Source organism: Panulirus ornatus, chromosome 19 (genome assembly GCF_036320965.1).
Source record: "Panulirus ornatus isolate Po-2019 chromosome 19, ASM3632096v1, whole genome shotgun sequence".
Taxonomy (NCBI): Eukaryota; Metazoa; Arthropoda; class Malacostraca; order Decapoda; family Palinuridae; genus Panulirus; species Panulirus ornatus.
The window spans coordinates 49,832,438-49,851,896 of NC_092242.1; the positions used below are offsets into that span (position 1 = coordinate 49,832,438).

At 41.3% G+C, this 19,459-nt stretch overlaps 1 long non-coding RNA gene across 1 annotated transcript in view; it reads right to left on the reverse strand.

Annotated features, from left to right (window-relative positions):
- Window positions 1-3,169: 3,169 nt before the first annotated feature.
- The window catches only part of LOC139755492 (uncharacterized), a 266,342-nt gene continuing 250,052 nt past the window's right edge, over window positions 3,170-19,459 (reverse strand). The window contains exon 3 of the long non-coding RNA XR_011714110.1: window positions 3,170-7,339. This is a non-coding gene — a long non-coding RNA (uncharacterized lncRNA). The remainder of the gene's footprint in view (window positions 7,340-19,459) is intronic.

Below are 19,459 nucleotides of genomic sequence, written 5' to 3' on the forward strand. Positions count from 1 at the left end.
CACCTCTCAGCTCATTAACATCCAAAAGTCTCTCTTTTGTGTACCTATGAATTAACCAGTAATCCAATAACGCTCTCTGGCCATCTCTCCTACTTACATACATATACTTATGTATATCTCTTTTTAAACCAGGCATTCCCAATCACCAGTCCTTTTTCAGCACATAAATCTACAAGCTATTCACCATTTCCATTTACAACACTGAACACCCCATGTATACCAATCATTACCTCAACTGCCACATTACTCACCTTTGCATTCAAATCACCCATTACTACAACCCGGTCTCGTGCATCAAAACCATTAACACACTCATTCAGCTGCTCCCGAAACACTTACCTCTCATGATCTTTCTTCTCATGCCCAAGTGCATATGCACCAATAATCACCCATCTCTCTCCCATCAACTTTCAGTTTTACCCATATCAATCTAGAGTTTACTTTCTTACACTCTATCACATACTCCCACCATCCCTTTCCTGTTTCAGGAGTAGTGCTACTCCTTCCCATGCTCTTGTCCTCTCACTAACCCCTGACTTTACTCCCAAGACATCCCCAAACCACTCTTCCCCTTTACCCTTGAGCTTCGTTTCACTCAGAGCCAAAACACCCAGGTTCCTTTCCTCAAACATACTACCTATCTCTCCTTTTTTCTCATCTTGATTACGCCCACACACATTTAGACACTCCAATCTGAGCCTTTGAGGAGGATGAGCACTCCCCGCGTGACTCCTTCTTCTGTTTCCCATTTTAGAAAGTTAAAATACAAGGAGGGGAGGAATTCTAGCCCCCCCGCTCCCGTCCGCTTTAGTCGACTTCTACGACACGTGAGGAATGCGTGGGAAGTATTCTTTCTCCCCTATCCCCAGGGAGACTTGTGTGAGGAAGTACCAGGAGAGACTGAGTACAGAATGGAAAAAGGTGAGAACAATGGAAGTAAGGGGAGTGGGGGAGGAATGGGATGTATTTAGGGAATCAGTGATGGATTGCGCAAAAGACGCTTGTGGCATGAGAAGAGTGGAGGTGGGTTGATTAGAAAGGGTAGTGAGTGGTGGGACGAAGAAGTAAGAGTATTAGTGAAAGAGAAGAGAGAGGCATTTGGACGATTTTTGCAGGGAAAAAATGAAATTGAGTGGGAGACGTATAAAAGAAAGAGACAGGAGGTCAAGAGAAAGGTGCAAGAGGTGAAAAAAAGGGCAAATGAGAGTTGGGGTGAGAGAGTATCATTAAATTTTAGGGAGAATAAAAAGATGTTCTGGAAGGAGGTAAATAAAGTGCGTAAGACAAGGGAGCAAATGGGAACTTCAGTGAAGGGCACAAATGGGGAGGTGATAAAAAGTAGTGGTGATGTGAGGAGAGGGAGTGAGTATTTTGAAGGTTTGTTGAATGTGTTTGATGATAGAGTGGCAGATATAGGGTGCTTTGGTCGAGTTGGTGTGCAAAGTGCGAGGGTTGGGGAAAATGATTTGGTAAATAGAGAAGAGGCAGTAAAAGCTTTACGGAAGATGAAAGCCGGCAAGGCAGCAGGTTTGGATGGTATTGCAGTGGAATTTATTAAAAAAGGGGGTGACTGTATTGTTGACTTGTTCGTAAGGTTATTCAATGTATGTATGATTCATGGTGAAGTGCCTGAGGATTGGCGGAATGCTTGCATAGTGCCATTGTACAAAGGCAAAGGGGATAAGAGTGAGTGCTCAAATTACAGAGGTATAAGTTTGTTGAGTATTCCTGGTAAATTATATGGGAGGGTATTGATTGAGAGGGTGAAGGCATGTACAGAGCATCAGATTGGGGAAAAGCAGTGAGGTTTCAGAAGTGGTAGAGGATGTGTGGATCAGGTGTTTGCTTTGAAGAATGTATGTGAGAAATACTTAGAAAAGCAAATGGATTTGTATGTAGCATTTATGGATCTGGAGAAGGCATATGATAGAGTTGATAGAGATGCTCTGTGGAAGGTATTAAGAATATATGGTGTGGGAGGCAAGTTGTTAGAAGCAGTGAAAAGTTTTTATCGAGGATGTAAGGCATGTGTACGTGTAGGAAGAGAGGAAAGTGATTGGTTCTCAGTGAATGTACGTTTGCGGCAGGGGTGTGTAATGTCTCCATGGTTGTTTAATTTGTTTATGGATGGGGTTGTTAGGGAGATGAATGCAAGAGTTTTGGAAAGAGGGGCAAGTATGAAGTTTGTTGGGGATGAGAGAGCTTGGGAAGTGAGTCAGTTGTTGTTCGCTGATGATACAGCGCTGGTGGCTGATTCATGTGAGAAACTGCAGAAGCTGGTGACTGAGTTTGGTAAAGTGTGTGAAAGAAGAAAGTTAAGAGTAAATGTGAATAAGAGCAAGGTTATTAGGTACAGTAGGGTTGAGGGTCAATTCAATTGGGAGGTGAGTTTGAATGGAGAAAAACTGGAGGAAGTAAAGTGTTTTAGATATCTGGGAGTGGATCTGGCAGCGGATGGAACCATGGAAGCGGAAGTGGATCATAGGGTGGGGGAGGGGGCGAAAATTCTGGGAGCCTTGAAGAATGTGGTGGAAGTCGAGAACATTATCTCGGAAAGCAAAAATGGGTATGTTTGAAGGAATAGTGGTTCCAACAATGTTGTATGGTTGCGAGGCGTGGACTATGGATAGAGTTGTGCGCAGGAGGTTGGATGTGCTGGAAATGAGATGTTTGAGGACAATGTGTGGTGTGAGGTGGTTTGATCGAGTAAGTAACGTAAGGGTAAGAGAGATGTGTGGAAATAAAAAGAGCGTGGTTGAGAGAGCAGAAGAGGGTGTTTTGAAATGGTTTGGTCACATGGAGAGAATGAGTGAGGAAAGATTGACCAAGAGGATATATGTGTCGGAGGTGGAGGGAACGAGGAGAAGAGGGAGACCAAATTGGAGGTGGAAAGATGGAGTGAAAAAGATTTTGTGTGATCGGGGCCTGAACATGCAGGAGGGTGAAAGGAGGGCAAAGAATAGAGTGAATTGGAGCGATGTGGTATACCAGGGTTGACGTGCTGTCAGTGGATTGAATCAAGGCATGTGTATGGGGGTGGGTTGGGCCATTTCTTTCGTCTGTTTCCTTGCGCTACCTCGCAAACGCGGGAGACAGCGAAAAAAAAAAAAAAAAAAAAATATATATATATATATATATATATATATATATATATATATATATGCGAGCATAGTGCCTTTGTACAAAGGCAAAGGGGATAAGAGTGAGTGCTCAATTTTCAGAGGTATAAGTTTGTTGAGTATTCCTGATAAATTATATGGGAGGGTATTGATTGAGAGGGTGAAGTCATGTACAGAGCATCAGATTGGGGAAGAGCAGTGTGGTTTCAGAAGTGGTAGAGGATGTGTGGATCAGGTGTTTGCTTTGAAGAATGTATGTGAGAAATACTTAGAAAAGCAAATCGATTTGTATGTAGCATTTATGGATCTGGAGAAGGCATATGATAGAGTTGATAGAGATGCTCTGTGGAAGGTATTAAGAATATATGGTGTGGGAGGCAAGTTGTTAGAAGCAGTGAAAAGTTTTTATCGAGGATGTAAGGCATGTGTACGTGTAGGATGAGAGGAAAGTGATTGGTTCTCAGTGAATGTCGGTTTGCGGCAGGGGTGCGTGATGTTTCCATGGTTGTTTGATTTGTTTATGGATGGGGTTGTTTGGGAGGTGAATGCAAGAGCTTTGGAGAGAGGGGCAAGTATGCAGTCTGTTGTGGATGAGAAAGCTTGGAAAGTGAGTCAGTTGCTATTCGCTGATGATACAGCGCTGGTGGCTGATTCCAGTGAGAAACTGCAGAAGCTGATGACTGAGTTTGGTAAAGTGTGTGAAAGAAGAAAGCTGAGAGTAAATGTGAATAAGAGTAAGGTTATTATGTACAGGAGGGTTGAGGGACAAGTCAACTGGGAGGTATGTTTGAATGGAGAAAAACTGGAGGAAGTGAGGCATTTTAGATATCTGGGAGTGGATCTGGCAGTGGATGGAACCACGGATGTTGAAGCGAGTCATAGGGTCGGGGAAGGGGCAAAAGTTTTGGGAGCATTTAAAAATGTGTGGAAGGCGAGAACATTATCTCGGAAAACAGAAATGGGTATGTTTGAATGAATAGTGGTTCCGACAATGTTATATGGTTGCAATGTGTGGGCTATAGATTAGAGTTGTGCAGAGGAGGGTGGATGTGCTGGAAATGAGATGATTGAGGACAATATTTGGTGTGAGGTGGCTTGACCGAGTAAGTAACAAAATGGTAAGAGAGATGTGTGGTAATAAAAAGTGTGGTTGAGAGAGCAGAAAAGGGTGTTTTGAAATGGTTTGTCTCACATGGAGAAAATGAGTGAGGAAAGATTGACAAAGAGAATATATGTGTCAGAGGCGGAGGGAACGAAGAGAAGTGGGAGATCAAATTGGAGGTGGAAGGATGGAGTGAAAAAGATTTTGAGTGATTGGGGCCTGAACATGCAGGAAGGTGAAAGGCGTGCAACGAATAGAGTGAATTGGAACGATGTGGTATACTGGGGTCAATGTGCTGTCAATGGATTGAACCAGGACATGTGAAGTGTCTGGGGTAAACCATGGAAAGCTTTGTGGGGCCTGGATGTGGAAAGGGAGCCATGTTTTCAGTGCATTATACATGACATCTAGAGACTGAGTGTGAACAAATGTGGACTTTGTTGTCTTTTCCTAGTGCTACCTCGCACGCGGGCAGGGGGAGGAGGGTGTCATTTTATTAAAGGCAGCAAGTATGAATTATGTACATGTGTATATATGTACATGTCTGTGTATGTATATATAAGTTGAAATATATAGGGATGTATGAGTGCGTGTGTGGACGTGTATATGGGTAGGTTGGGCCATTCTTTTGTCTGTTTCCTTGCGCTACCTCGCTAATGCGGGAGACAGCGACAAAGTATAATAAAATATATATAATATATACTGTGGTTGACGTGCTGTCAGTGGATTGAACCAGGGCATGTGAAGGATCTGGGGTAAACCACGGAAAGGTCTGTCGGGCCTGAATGTGGAAAGGGAGCTGTGGTTTCGGTGCATTACGCATGACAGCTAAAGAATGAGTGTGAATGAATGTGACCTTTTTTTTTGTCTTATCCTGGTGCTACCTTACTGGAGGGGCATCCTATTTCGTGTGTGGTAAGGTGGCGACGGGAATGGATGAAGGCAGCATATATTAATATGTACATATTTATATATGTGTATGTCTATGTATGTATATGTTGAAATGTATATGTATGTATGTACATGTGTATATATGTGTATGTCTATGTATGTATATGTTGAAATGTATATGTATGTATATGTGTGTGTATGGGCATTTATGTATATATATATGTGTATGTGGGTGGGTTGGGCCAACGTTTGTCTGTAATGTAATTTTACTGTTTACACCCCACAGAAGTTATGAGCATTTTCCATAAATAAAATATCTTCCTTAATAACTCTTTGCGGGCTCACAGATATAAATCAAATTTCTTCCAAAAAAAGATCTATATATTACATGGATACTGCGTGATTTCTGTGGGGGCATAAACTGTAAAAATACCCTAAAACCAAAGTACATTCTTCAAATTCATGCTTGTCAAATGTTATTCAATCCTCTGTATGATACACTAGTAATGTGAAACTATATCACTCAAGATCCAAAGCTAACAACAAGCGCACCCTAAAAAAATTCGAATCACATCCTCCATCTTCATCTTTCCTCCAAAATTCCTACAGAATTCTAGGCGATTCCACAGATAATACAGTCACGACACTAAAGTGCACTTATACAGTCAAATCACTTAAAATTTTTGGATGAAAGTATCAATCTAAAGTCAGAATTATCTATAAGTACAGTTAATTCTACACATAAATACCAGTAACACAATACAACCTGACTCATAACTAAATCAGATCAGTTGCCTTATAATAAACTGGTTTGTTGATTATCGTTGAGATCAACTTCCTTGTAGTTTTAGTTTAATGGATAAGTATACTATCCCAGGCAGTAAGAACATCTTGGGATGATGTAGTCAGTGGTGTGCCACAGGGGTCGGTGCTGGGACTCCTTTTCAATTTTTATATGAACAATTTGGATAGTGAAATCATAAGTGACGAGTAAATCTGTGGACGATATTAAAATAGTAAATGTCATTAACTCACCTAGTGATGCAGTGAAGTTACAAGAGGACTTGGATAAACTGTCTGTGGATGATGGAGTGGCAAATGGATTTCAACGTAAATAAGTGTAAGACACAGAGTGTAGGGAAGGGGTGTAACACAAACTACTATCTATATGATACACTCATAGGGAAATCAGACTATGAGAGAGATTTGGGAGTTAGTGTGTAAAGACCTAAAACCAAGGCAGCAGTATATCAAAGTTAAAGACAAGGCAAATAGAATGTTGGGATTTATTAGAAGTGTCAGTAACATAACCCCAACAGTAATATCAAAGCTTTATCTTGCATTAGTTGGACTCTGCTGTGCAGTTTTGGTCACCTTACCATCAGGTAGATACAGATAGATGGAAAGGGTGCAGAGAAGTTTAACTAGAATACCAGGAATCAGGAATCTTAGTTATGAAGAAAGACTTGCTAGACTGAGTTTACATTCACTGAAAAGGAGGGCTAGTGGGGATAAGATAGAGGTGTACAGACGGATGACAGGTCTAAATAAGGGGGAAATTGGCAATGTTCTGAGGATAGCCAACCAGGTCAGATTTGGCAATAATGGTATCAAAATAGGTTCATATTGGATGTGGGGAAGCAGTGATTTAGCAATAGAGTGGATGATCTCTGAAATAGCTTGCCAGATGCAGTGTTGCGGCTGGAGCCTTGAATTGTTTTAAGAATGGGTTAGATAGATATATGAGCTCCGTGGGGTGGTAGTAGGAAGCACCCGCCTAGTATGGGCCAATAGGCCTTTTGCGGAGTCCAGTATCTTATTTTCTTATTTCCTGATTGGTGCCAACTACAGAAAAGTTTTACCTTCAAGGCACTCATCAGGAACAATTTCTATGGATAAGAAACTGCCGTGAAATGAGTGATGCATTATGGCCTGCGATTATATCTATCTGTACTCAAGTTATATCTATAAAAGTACCATCCATACACAAGCCATGTTATGAAGTCAAGGGCTTTGACCCAGTGCTGTTAAAATACTAATATATTATTCAGACGAATCCACGTTTTTAGGGTAGCATCACCATCAAATAACCTCACCTGGACTGACGACCGAGGCCTTCTTATTGAAGAAATTTTGGAGGTTGGATAAGCCCTTGGGAACATAGAAGGTTGCACATGTATGATGTGGAGAGATAGTTGCTCCGACCTCGACGGCGACCAACAACAAACTGAGGGCGAATGCATTTGTTTTTGAATTTAAGTAACACAAGAAATCCGACAAATTTAACTTAGAAAATTACTCTTATAGTAATTCTTTTTTTTCTTAACCTAAGGAACTTCAACAAGAAATTTTAATAACGAATTTTTCTTTGACGGTGTACGATAATTTAATTTTTGTCCCAGCTGGTACGCAGGATACCAGCACCGCCACATTCAAAACATTAGTTTACAAATATACTTTTTGATCTCTCTCTCTCTCTCTCTCTCTCTCTCTCTCTCTCTCTCTCTCTCTCTCTCTCTCTCTCTCTCTCTCTCTCTCTCTCTCTCTCTCTCTCTTTATCTCCTTTTTAATAAATCAAAAGATTTCCAAATATTACCAGCAAAAACTGCAGATCACCGATAATATATTCCTCCCTCCCTAAACAATTTTCTATGTGAAGGTAAAGGTTAGATTATGTAAGGTGTCTACCTTATGCTATTCTAATGTAACCTAATCTAATTTATGAAAATGGTTGGGAAGAAGGCATTTAAAGGTGTTCTAAGAGTACCTTACAGAACCATACTTAGCCAGACGAAGCCTTGAGTATGTCAATTCAACAAAATTTAGGATAAATCAATTCAACAAAGATTAGGGTAAATCAATTTTAGTCAGTTCAGATAATTTAAAGTTTGCTTCATTGTGCCTGGGCAGAAATGTTGATGTATTCTATTTGGAATATGTATTAAAAGTTCAATGAAGTACAACAGCAAATACAAACCACATATCAGGTGTAAAGAATTTTGTATAAATACCCATATACCAATATGCAGTGCATTGTGCTCGGAGGGAATCTTACATTCAAGTCTGGCTGCGCCAGTTCCACGGTTTATTGCTCTTCGGCATTTTTCCCAAAACTCTGGGATTTTAGGCGCAGTCTTGAGGTCTATGCACTTTCATTAGCAAAATGCCCCTGATCTTAAGATTTTCGAACTATATCTTACTATATAGGGGAGAAAGAATACTTCCCACGCATTCCTCACGTGTCGAAGAAGGCAACAAAAGGGGATGGGAGCGGGGGGCCAGAAACCCTCCCTCCTTGTATTTTAACTTTCTAAAAGGGGAAACAGAAGAAGGAGTCACGCGAGGAGTGCTCATCCTCCTCGAAGGCTCAGATTGGGGTGTATAAATGTGTGTGGATGTAACCAAGATGAGAAAAAAGGAGAGATAGGTAGTATGTTTGAGGAAAGGAACCTGGATGTTTTGGCTCTGAGTGAAACGAAGCTAAAGGGTAAAGGGGAAGAGGGGTTTGGGAATGTCTTGGGAGTAAAGTCAGGGGTTAGTGAGAGGACAAGAGCACGGGAAGGAGTAGCACTACTCCTGAATCAGGAGTTGTGGGAGTATGTGATAGAGTGTAAGAAAGTAAATTCTAGATTGATATGGGTAAAACTGAAAGTTGATGGAGAGAGATGGGTGATTATTGGTGCATATGTATCTGGGCATGAGAAGAAAGACCATGAGAGGCAAGTGTTTTGGGAGCAGCTGAATGAGTGTGTTAGTGGTTTTGATGCACAAGGCCGGGTTATAGTGATGGGTGATTTGAATGCAAAGGTGAGTAATGTGGCAGTTGAGGGAATAATTGGTATACATGGAGTGTTCAGTGTTGTAAATGGAAATGGTGAAGAGCTTGTTGATTTATGTGCTGAAAAAGGACTGGTGATTGGGAATACCTGGTTTAAAAAGCGAGATATACATAAGTATACGTATGTAAGTAGGAGAGATGGCCAGAGAGCATTACTGGATTACGTGTTAATTGATAGACGCACGAAAGAGAGACTTTTGGATGTAAATGTGCTGAGAGGTGCAACTGGAGGGATGTCCGATCATTATCTTGTGGAGGCGAAGGTGAAGATTTGTGGGGTTTTCAGAAAGGAAGAGAGAATGTTGGGGTGAAGAGAGTGGTGAGAGTAAGTGAGCTTGGGAAGGAGACTTGCGTGAGGAAGTACCAGGAGAGACTGAGTACAGAATGGAAAAAGGTAAGAACAAAGGACGTAAGGGGAGTGGGTGAGGAATGAGATGTATTTAGGGAAGCAATGATGGCTTGCGCAAAAGATGCTTGTGGCATGAGAAGCGTGGGAGGTGGGTTGATTAGAAAAGGTAGTGAGTGGTGGGATGAAGAAGTAAGATTATTAGTGAAAGAGAAGAGAGAGGTATTTGAACGATTTTTGAAGGGAAAAAAATGCAAATGAGTGGGAGAGGTATAAAAGAAAGAGGCAGGAGGTCAAGAGAAAGGTGCAAGAGGTGAAAAAGAGGGCAAATGAGAGTTGGGGTGAGAGAGTATCATTAAATTTCAGGGAGAATAAAAAGATGTTTTGGAAGGAGGTAAATAAAGTGCGTAAGACAAGGGAGCAAATGGGAACTTCAGTGAAAGGGGCTAATGGGGAGGTGATAAAAAGTAGTGGTGATGTGAGGAGATGGAGTGAGTATTTTGAAGGTTTGTTGAATGTGTTTGATGATAGAGTGGCAGATATAGGGTGTTTTGGTCGAGTTGGTGTGCAAAGTGAGAGGGTTAGGGAAAATGATTTGGTAAATAGAGAAGAGGTAGTAAAAGCTTTACGGAAGATGAAAGCCGGCAAGGCAGCAGGTTTGGATGGTATTGCAGTGGAATTTATTAAAAAAGGGGGTGACTGTATTGTTGACTGGTTGGTAAGGTTATTTAATGTACGTATGATTCATGGTGAGGTGCCTGAGGATTGGCGGAATGCTTGCATAGTGCCATTGTACAAAGGCAAAGGGGATAAGAGTGAGTGCTCAAATTACAGAGGTATAAGTTTGTTGAGTATTCCTGGTAAATTATATGGGAGGGTATTGATTGAGAGGGTGAAGGCATGTGCAGAGCATCAGATTGGGGAAGAGCAGTGTGGTTTCAGAAGTGGTAGAGGATGTGTGGATCAGGTGTTTGCTTTGAAGAATGTATGTGAGAAATACTTAGAAAAACAAATGGATTTGTATGTAGCATTTATAGACCTGGAGAAGGCATATGATAGAGTTGATAGAGATGCTCTGCGGAAGGTATTAAGAATATATGGTGTGGGAGGCAAGTTGTTAGAAGCAGTGAAAAGTTTTTATCGAGGATGTAAGGCATGTGTACGTGTAGGAAGAGAGGAAAGTGATTGGTTCTCAGTGAATGTACGTTTGCGGCAGGGGTGTGTGATGTCTCCATGGTTGTTTAATTTGTTTATGGATGGGGTTGTTAGGGAGGTGAATGCAAGAGTTTTGGAAAGAGGGGCAAGTATGCAGTCTGTTGGGGATGAGAGAGCTTGGGAAGTGAGTCAGTTGTTGTTCGCTGATGATACAGCGCTGGTGGCTGATTCATGTAAGAAACTGAAGAAGCTGGTGACTGAGTTTGGTAAAGTGTGTGAAGAAGAAAGTTAAGAGTAAATGTGAATAAGAGCAAGGTTATTAGGTACAGTAGGGTTGAGGGTCAAGTCAATTGGGAGGTAAGTTTGAATGGAGAAAAACTGGAGGAAGTAAAGTGTTTTAGATTTCTGGGAGTGGATCTGGCAGCGGATGGAACCATGGAAGCGGAAGTGAGTCATAGGGTGGGGGAGGGGGCGAAAATTCTGGGAGCCTTGAAGAATGTTTGGAAGTCGAGAACATAATCACGGAAAGCAAAAATGGGTATGTTTGAAGGAATAGTGGTTCCAACAATGTTGTATGGTTGCGAGGCGTGGGCTATGGATAGAGTTGTGCGCAGGAGGGTGGATGTGCTGGAAATGAGATGTTTGAGGACAATATGTGGTGTGAGGTGGTTTGATCGAGTAAGTAATGTAAGGGTGAGAGAGATGTGTGGAAATAAAAATGTGGTTGAGAGAGCAGAAGAGGGTGTTTTGAAATGGTTTGGTCACATGGATAGAATGAGTGGGGAAAGATTGACCATGAGGATATATGTGTCAGAGGTGGAGGGAACGAGGAGAAGTGGGAGACCAAATTGGAGGTGGAAAGATGGAGTGAAAAAGATTTTGTGTGATCGGGGCCTGAACATGCAGGAGGGTGACAGGCGTGGAAGGAATAGAGTGAATTGGAACGATGTGGTATACCGGGGTCGACGTGCTGTCAATGGATTGAACCAGGGCATGTGAAGCGTCTGGGGTAAACCATGGAAAGTGTGTGGGGCCTGGATGTGGAAAGGGAGCTGTGGTTTCGGTGCACTATTACATGACAGCTAGAGACTGAGTGTGAACGAATGGGGCCTTTGGTGTCTTTCCTAGCGCTACTTCGCACACACCTGAGGGGGAGGGGGTTGTTATTCCATGTGTGGCGAAATGGCGATGGGAACAAATAAAGGCAGACAGTATGAATTATGTACATGTGTATATATGTATATGTCTGTTGTGTATATATATGTGTACATCGAGATGTATAGGTATGTATATTTGCGTGTGTGGACGTGTATGTATATGCATGTGTATGTGGGCGGGTTGGGCCATTCTTTCGTCTGTTTCCTTGCGCTACCTCGCTAACGCGGGAGACAGCGACAAAGCAAAATAAATAAATAAAAAATCTTACTATTAGTAAATGTTATATATAATGTGGTAAAGTCTAAAAAATTACAATGCTAGCTTGGATTATACTTTATAATATCCTCGCGTAAAACCATGAATAACTAATCACATTCTTGACTGTGAGCGTTCAACGCTCATAGTCTTGGATCATGAACGTGGACGTGTCCGAGACCGACGCCGGCATTGCATACAGTGCCTTCCCGACCAGCTTTCTTAGGTTTAGGCGATGGACTGTTTTTCACTCCCTTACAAGGTCTCGTACTGGACCAATATAATATGCTGTATTTTTTTATTTCAATATTTCGAGCTAAAATTGGCAGAATTTTCGAGATTTACGGCGTATTCACAAATCACACAGGGGACACCAAAACTCACGCCTCCTGGGCCCGTAAGTTTAAAACAAAAGTATAACTGGGAAGCGAGCATTTGCTGCTATTTCTGAACTATGTAGTATTCAAAGTAGACAAAATATATCTATAATTCCAGCTGCAGCATTTTAGACTTACAACAATCTTCTCTACCATCTGGCTGAATACATAAGTATTTTGTGTATGTTTATGCGTGATGAACTAATACTCTCAAAAGGACTCGCTGCCATTGACCCTAATGATGCTGCATACAAGAAAGTCAGTGACCTTAATGTTCGTGGTAGATGTAAGGCATTACCTCTGAAGGAACGTCTGAGATAAGGAGAAAAGATTTCGCATTGAGTGTCGAGCTTTCTTGGTAGAAATGTGTTCACAAGTGAAAATGAAATTTACTTTTGATGAAAACATTGTCCTATCCATGCTGCCAGTCACTGAAGCCAAAGAATCTCTTTCCCTTCACAGGAACATTGAGTCTATAGTAAAAACTGGCACGCCATTTTCCTACACTCGTGAAAGAAGACGACTTGGATAAGATGCAGGATCAGTGGAGGGGTTTACTGTATGCTAAAAAAGAAAAAAAAAAAATTGAAAAGCATGAGTAATGCGGCACAACTTTCTGGTTTGAACTACGGACAATTAAAGATGGCAAAAATCAGTCCAAATTCAGTCTTCTTTCAAATCTATGTGCAGCCTTTTGTCTCTACCTCACTCCTGTCTCTTCCTCACTCCTCTGCATTTGTTGAGAGGATGTTTTCTGAGCTTAAAACTAAAACCTAAACAGGCACAAATAGACTGCATGTGTCCACTGCAGCCAACCACCTCCATGCAAAGCAAACTATCATGCGATGGGAGGTCCCTTGTCACCAGTGGCAGCCCTGGACATGACTTGTGGGAGAAGTTAAGGATGGGCAGTGCCACAAGCGGTACATGGACCTGGAAACCGACAGGAAAAGAAGAGACATAGCATTTCTTACCAAGGTGATGCCGAGAATCCCAGTGACGACGAAGCAGCATTAACTCAAGCTTTTCTAAAATGATATCTTGTAAAAGTAAAATGCGTACTTTATCTAGTGATATGGATGTCATTTACGTATGAAATTGAAGAATCTGAGTATCTTATAATCCTTGGGAATTTTTTTGAGAGGCCAGTCGTGGAAACAGTCATCTTTTCCAGTGGCAACAACTGACACTCAAGTCTTGCTGCGCAACGGGCGCCGGATGCCTGGCCAGACGATCGTATTGACAACTGACGTGGTACCCTCACGCTGTTTACGTAGACTTTGCTGGCAAGGATGGCAGGAGGCAAGATGAACTGAGTACCAGTCTGAGTGACAACAGTTTTTCATGTTACACACGCGGCAACTTGTCAGATTTAGATTAGTGCAGTATGGTATTTATCCACTACAACATAACTACCACAGGTCTACGTAACACTTCTCTTACAAAAGTCTGATGTCTCTATGCCACTATGGATAATCTAGTTCGTAAATCACATATAATAGTTCAACAGTTCTCTGAGAAGTGACCGTATTTGTCTAACTTTAAAGTATCTTTATAAGTTTCACATGTATGACACGATAGCACTTTAGTCAAGTTAGCACATAAATGAGGAATCCTCTGCTCTTTGCGATGTTTTCATATTGCTTTTCAACACCATATTGCGGTAGGAACATCTGGCCTTATCCATACACCAGACTTAAAATTCTCACATTCTAGTTCGAAGAGACTCTGCTAAATGATACAGCTTAACTTGCTAAGTTTATCTCATATCAGTCTTTCTCAGTTTTCTATAACTAACATCTTATATTCATCTCATCAGGAAGTTTACTTAGCTGGCCATACATCATGGGATTCCCGTATTCTTACTAACGTTTCGCAGGTTTGGTGAAGTTCATGTGGAGATTCTCTAGTTCTTTGTCAATATGATATCCCCCATCCTTACATCCATGAATTATAATTGGCACTTTCAATAAATCAAAAAGTTCAAGCTAGAAATCTATGGACAGATCTAACTAGCCACACTTCCCTATTAAGCTATACATTGCTCTTATTGCCCACGGCTTAAGCTCCATCTGACCTTTCTTATATCCATCGTCATTATACAATATACAATCTCAACTTTCTTTCCTTATACTTAAAATCATATGAATCTACTTTACACATACCCATGCCGTGATAAAGTTACTTTAGTTTTGCTACAATTTATCTCTAACTTCGTCTTTGCTGAAATTCCTTCATAGCATTGTTATACACTCGTGGGGCCCCATCTCTTGAATTTCTTTTATTGTACAGTTTCGTGACTTTAGTACACTGACAGCACTTACACTTTTATCACTTAACATATTCCATTCATTCACTACTCTTATACTATAAAAGGTCTTCACATCTCATCCACCACTTATCCTGTGAGGAGCTCTGGTTGTTCTGTACTAGTTTATCTCAAGTACTGTTCACCATCGACATCATTAAACTGGTGTGATCAACTCTCTCCAACTTTTCTCTTTCCCGTGGCAGGCAAGTTCATGGTCTATTATCTCTCGCTACAGCTCAGCCCTCATACATCATGAACCATCTTTGCTGTTCTCCTCTGTACCTTCTTTATCAGTTCTTTGTGCATATTCCGATGTGAGTCCTGGATACACTGTCAATGGCTTGATGAACATTGCCTTATCTATACACATAAAGTAGTTCTGATGAATCTGTAGTCTGGAAGGATGAAGAGGACCGGTTGAATCCATCAAATGATAAAACAAAGACCAACAGATTCCGCCGAATTAACCATAATGAAAAGACAAAGTAGGAAACTTATTTACAAAAATAAAACCAGCTGCCGTGGGCAGGTCTGGTGCTGACCACACCGTCCACACTAGCTGCCGTGGGCAGGTCTGGTTCACAGACCAATTGGGGTAATATAACTGCCTAAAGATACGTCTTATACGACTACATTCATCTACCAGGCCTATGGGATCACACCTTCGTAGTGCTCTTAAAAACACATACATAACTACCGACATTTCTATAAAAATGTCTTTAGTTATGTAAATATATTCATGTAGGCTAGACAGGTAAAACAGTAAGGGAAAGTTGTTATTGACACCGTTATTCAGTATGTAGGGATAACCAGAAAAATGCAATTGCTAAACACTGCCATGAAAATGATCACCCCATAGATCTTGAAAATCCCGTTACTTTATACCTCTCTGCTGATTATCCCGCATGCAACGTCACTGAATCTGTCTTAATCGCTAATACTAAGAACTTTCATTTCTTTCCCAGGCAATTTTAAAGCCCTTCTGAGCATTAATCAAATCATTATGAGAGAAGTGACAAAACACGAAAACATAAAAAAAAAAGTTGTTCAAGACACACACACAGCAACATAGATCAACGCCGCTACGTGACCGTAATCACTCTCCCATACAACGGTTACTGCCAGACAAAGCAGACGGTGCTTGGCCTATAGTCATTGGTGTTGTACGGCGGGAACCAAGTGTGATGTTGGGATTTAAATAACTTAGTTAAGTACTGGCACCTGATGAGATGGTCTGTCTCCACGAAACATGTCATAATACATGTATATAACAATTACATGCAAATAAGATTCTATGAACTACCGAAGTGCGATTTCACCTTCATACTCACACGCACACATTATATATATATATATATATATATATATATATATATATATATATATATATATATATATATATATATATATATATATATACGAATAAAGTGCATATGAACGCGCACATTCATAGAACATACAAACCTCCGACAGCCAGGATCGAACCCGGGACCCCTGTGCAACAGGTTAGCATGCCTGCCTCTTGCACAGGGGTCCCGGGTTCGATCCTCGCTGTTGGAGGTTTGTATGTGATGTATATATATATATATATATATATATATATATATATATATATATATATATATATATATATATATATTTTTTTTTTTTTTTTTTGCTTTATCGCTGTCTCCCGCGTTTGCGAGGTAGCGCAAGGAAACAGACGAAAGAAATGGCCCAACCCACCCCCATACACATGTATATACATACGTCCACACACGCAAATATACATACCTACACAGCTTTCCATGGTTTACCCCAGACGCTTCACATGCCCTGATTCAATCCACTGACAGCACGTCAACCCCGGTATACCACATCGATCCAATTCACTCTATTCCTTGCCCTCCTTTCACCCTCCTGCATGTTCAGGCCCCGATCACACAAAATCTTAAGTAATGTGGCAGTTGAGGGAATAATTGGTATACATGGGGTGTTCAGTGTTGTAAATTGAAATGGTGAAGAGCTTGTAGATTTATGTGCTGAAAAAGGACTGGTGATTGGGAATACCTGGTTTAAAAAGCGAGATATACATAAGTATACGTATGTAAGTAGGAGAGATGGCCAGAGAGCGTTATTGGATTACTTGTTGATTGATAGGCGCGCGAAATAGAGACTTTTGGATGTTAATGTGCTGAGAGGTGCAACTGGAAGGGATGTCTGATCATTATCTTGTGGAGGCTAAGGTGAAGATTTGTATGGGTTTTCAGAAAAGAAGAGTGAATGTTGGGGTGAAGAGGGTGGTGAGAGTAAGTGAGCTTGGGAAGGAGACTTGTGTGAGGAAGTACCAGGAGAGACTGAGTACAGAATGGAAAAACGTGAGAACAATGGAAGTAAGGGGAGTGTGGGAGGAACGGGATGTATTTAGGGAATCAGTGATGGATTGCGCAAAAGATGCTTGTGGCATGAGAAGAGTGGGAGGTGGGTTGATTAGAAAGGGTAGTGAGTGGTGGGATGAAGAAGTAAGATTATTAGTGAAAGAGAAGAGAGAGGCATTTGGACGATTTTTGGAGGGAAAAAATGCAATTGAGTGGGAGATGTATAAAAGAAAGAGGCAGGAGGTCAAGAGAAAGGTGCAAGAGATGAAAAAGAGGACAAATGAGAGTTGGGGTGAGAGAGTATCATTAAATTTCAGGGGGAATAAAAAGATGTTCTGGAAGGAGGTAAATAAAGTGCGTAAGACAAGGGAGCAAATGGGAACTTCAGTGAAGGGCGCAAATGGGGAGATGATAACAAGTAGTGGTAATGTGAGAAGGAGATGGAGTGAGTATTTTAAAGGTTTGTTGAATGTGTTTGATGATAGAGTGGCAGATATAGGGTATTTTGGTCGAGGTGGTGTGCAAAGTGAGAGGGTTAGGGAAAATGATTTGGTAAACAGAGAAGAGGTAGTAAAAGCTTTGCGGAAGATGAAAGCCGGCAAGGCAGCAGGTCTGGATGGTATTGCAGTGGAATTTATTAAAAAAGGCGGTGACTGTATTATTGACTGGTTGGTAAGGTTATTTAATGTATGTATGACTCATGGTGAGGTGCCTGAGGATTGGCGGAATGCGTGCATAGTGCCATTGTACAAAGGCAAAGGAGATAAGAGTGAGTGCTCAAATTACAGAGGTATAAGTTTGTTGAGTATTCCTGGTAAATTATATGGGAGGGTATTGACTGAGAGGGTGAAGGCATGTACAGAGCATCAGATTGGGGAAGAGCAGTGTGGTTTCAAAAGTGGTAGAGGATGTGTGGATCAGGTGTTTGCTTTGAAGAATGTGTGTGAGAAATACTTAGAAAAGCAAATGGATTTGTATGTAGCATTTATGGATTTGGAGAAGGTATATAATAGAGTTGATAGAGATGCTCTGTGGAAGGTATTAAGAATATATGGTGTGGGAGGCAAGTTGTTAGAAGCAGTGAAAAGTTTTTATCGAGGATGTAAGGCATGTGTACGTGTAGGAAGAGAGGAAAGTGATTGATTCTCAGTGAATGTAGGTTTGTGGCAGGGGTGTGTGATGTCTCCATGGTTGTTTAATTTGTTTATGGATGGGGTTGTTAGGGAGGTAAATGCAAGAGTTTTGGAAAGAGGAGCAAGTATGAAGTCTGTTGGGGATGAGAGAGCTTGGGAAGTGAGTCAGTTGCTGTTCGCTGATGATACAGCGCTGGTGGCTGATTCATGTGAGAAACTGCAGAAGCTGGTGACTGAGTTTGGTAAAGTGTGTGAAAGAAGAGAGTTAAGAGTAAATGTGAATAAGAGCAAGGTAATTAGGTACAGTAGGGTTGAGGGTCAAGTCAATTGGGAGGTAAGTTTGAATGGAGAAAAACTGGAGGAAGTAAAGTGTTTTAGATATCTGGGAGTGGATCTGGCAGCGGATGGAACCATGGAAGCGGAAGTGGATCATAGGGTGGGGGAGGGGGCGAAAATCCTGGGAGCCTTGAAGAATGTGTGGAAGTCGAGAACATTATCTCGGAAAGCAAAAATGGGTATGTTTGAAGGAATAGTGGTTCCAACAATGTTGTATGGTTGCGAGGCGTGGGCTATGGATAGAGTTGTGCGCAGGAGGATGGATGTGCTGGAAATGAGATGTTTGAGGACAATGTGTGGTATGAGGTGGTTTGATCGAGTAAGTAACGTAAGGGTAAGAGAGATGTGTGGAAATAAAAAGAGCGTGGTTGAGAGAGCAGAAGAGGGTGTTTTGAAATGGTTTGAGCACATGGAGAGAATGAGTGAGGAAAGATTGACCAAGAGGATATATGTGTCGGAGGTGGAGGGAACGAGGAGAAGTGGGAGACCAAATTGGAGGTGGAAAGATGAAGTGAAAAAGATTTTGTGTGATCGGGGCCTGAACATGCAGGAGAGTGAAAGGAGGGCAAGGAATAGAGTGAATTGGAACGATGTGGTATACCGGGGTTGACGTGCTGTCAGTGGATTGAACCAGGGCATGTGATGCGTCTGGGGTAAACCATGGAAAGCTGTGTAGGTATGTATATTTGCGTGTGTGGACGTATGTATATACATGTGTATGGGGGTGGGTTGGGCCATTTCTTTCGTCTGTTTCCTTGCGCTACCTCGCAAACGCGGGAGACAGCGACAAAGTATAATAAAAAAAAAAATAAATAAATATATATATATATATATATATATATATATATGTGTGTGTGTGTGTGTGTGTGTGTGTGTGTGTGTGTGTGTGTCAGGTATTAAGAATATATGGTGTGGGAGGCAAGTTGTTAGAAGCAGTGAAGAATTTTTATCGAGGATGTAAGGCATGTGTACAAGCTGGTAGAGAGGAAAGTGATTGGTTCTCAGTGTGTGATGTCCCCATGGTTGTTTGATTTGTTTATGGATGGGGTTGTTAGGGAGGTGAATGCAAGAGTTTTGGAAA